Genomic DNA, 1,951 nt, shown 5'->3' on the forward strand with positions numbered 1-1,951 from the left:
GCCCGGGCTGGGGATTTGAACCCGCCACCTTAGGTGTATGTGACTGGCGCCTTAGCCGCTTGAGCCACAGGCACCGAGCCATATTCTGCTTTTAGAAAGATTCACTTGTACCCTTGTAAGATAAACCATAGAGGTGAACCCACCCATCACCCTCCTTTCCCCATCCATCCCCCTCATCTCCCCCTCCCACCCCCTTCCCATATTCTAAGGCTATAATTAGGTTATGACATTCCTATAAACGCTATGAATTAGTTTCAAAGTAGGGCTGTGTAAAAAATATGGAACGCTTCACGAATTTGCGTGTCACCCTTGCGCAGGGGCCATGCTAATCTTCTCTGTATCGTTCCAATTTTAGTATATGTGCTGCCGAAACGAGCACTGCTTTCTCTTTCTTGAGCCCTCTGCATCTCTACAGACCTCTCCTGGCCTCAAGTGGCTGAGACTGTCACACTTAGAGGCTCTGAAATGGCCCAAACAGAACATCTGCTAAATTAACTTCGAGGTCAAATTGCACCCTGAGCCCAAATTCACCCTCTCCTTATTTCCCACCTGAGCTATGCCCAGCTGCATTGTCTAATACGCCTCAGCAAAAAGCATGCAAGGGACAAAGTGGACATTTCCAAATCCCCAATCCTTCAGTGACCACAGAAAAATGCACTGAATTGAAACAAGATGAACCCCTTCGGGTCGCATCCAGAGTGACTCTGACTCCAGCAATAAAAGCTTCTTATAGATTATAGCTGAAAAAAATTAATCCCCCAGTCCTGAACCCCTTGGAAATTCTTCCTCTGCTTAGATTGGAGACGTCCTGTCTGTGTCGCTGCCTGCACAGGTAGGCCTGTGTTTCAGGAGCCCTCTCCTAAAAGTTCACAACGTGGCTCCCTCATCATTTCCCAAGTTTAAATGGACCAAACTCAAAGTCTCTGCCTTAAACTACTTGTCCAGAGAGTCAAATAGGAAAAACCAGACACCAAGCACAACCACCTCAGAGACAAAATTTAGAAACTTAAACAAGTGAGTGGCCCCCACCATAGTTTCTCCAAATTTTCTTCTTAAAACCTGGTATTTTAAAACCCCCAGAATCCCATTAGGAGAAACAGTCATTTAAAAGCTAGTTGTGATAACATCCACTTTCTTTTGCTAGAAAAGGTAAGTTACCTGTGAATACTGCACCCTCTCCCAGAATGGCATCTAAGACACTTCTGCCTTCCAGCAAAACGCAAAAACTTGCAAGGTCTCTGTACATTACTGAGACGCCCTCTCCCCACAACATTTATCTCAGATGTTTTAAAGACTTATAAGACAGTTCATTTCCCTTTCAGCCTTGTGTACCTGGCATCTTTGCACCTAACTGGTTCGGAACTCAGGGAAGAGTGTCGTTTACAAACCAAATGGTCCTCGGACAGTCTATTGTCGCTTACGAGATCCACTTTCTCAATCCCCATCCACAAAGGAGCACAGATATATTTCATAGCTATCTATCCGGACTTCTGAGATCTCGATTTTCTCCTAAGGAAATCATTTTATTGCCCCAGCTCAGTGATCAGCTTTTTCTTAAAACAGTGAATACTTTTCCTTTCCCTTCCTACTCTGAGATCAAGTTCGAAGCCTCATTTTTAAAACCATCCCGTTCCTCCTTGAGTTTGGGGACAAACAAGATTCTTGATAGCACCTGTGCGTCAGGTTGCAGGCCCTTCAATTTCCTTCTAAGCTTTAGGGTTTAGAGTAATTCAAATGAATTTACTCTCCAGTTAATGGAGAAGGTAATCAGTTTCCTCTGAGGACCTCCAGTGACCTTTGAATTTATAACTGTTCACACAAAATAGATATAAACTATGTTTTCTAGTATTATGATTTGTCTCTTAAGCTTATTAGTGCTGTGTCCCCTCAAAGGCAGAATCAGTATCTTCGCCCTTCAAGAATAGTGTCCTACGTGAAGAAGTGACTCCAT

The 1,951-nt window shown here is 43.9% G+C and overlaps 1 non-coding gene across 1 annotated transcript; it reads right to left on the bottom strand.

Moving 5' to 3' along the window:
- Positions 1 to 272: 272 nt before the first annotated feature.
- LOC111727371 lies at positions 273 to 379 on the bottom strand. Its single transcript, XR_002774939.1, has one exon. It is a non-coding gene; the product is annotated as a U6 spliceosomal RNA (small nuclear RNA).
- Positions 380 to 1,951: the final 1,572 nt, after the last annotated feature.

Source organism: Otolemur garnettii, unplaced genomic scaffold (genome assembly GCF_000181295.1).
Source record: "Otolemur garnettii isolate 467f Iridium unplaced genomic scaffold, OtoGar3 scaffold00102, whole genome shotgun sequence".
NCBI lineage: Eukaryota > Metazoa > Chordata > Mammalia > Primates > Galagidae > Otolemur > Otolemur garnettii.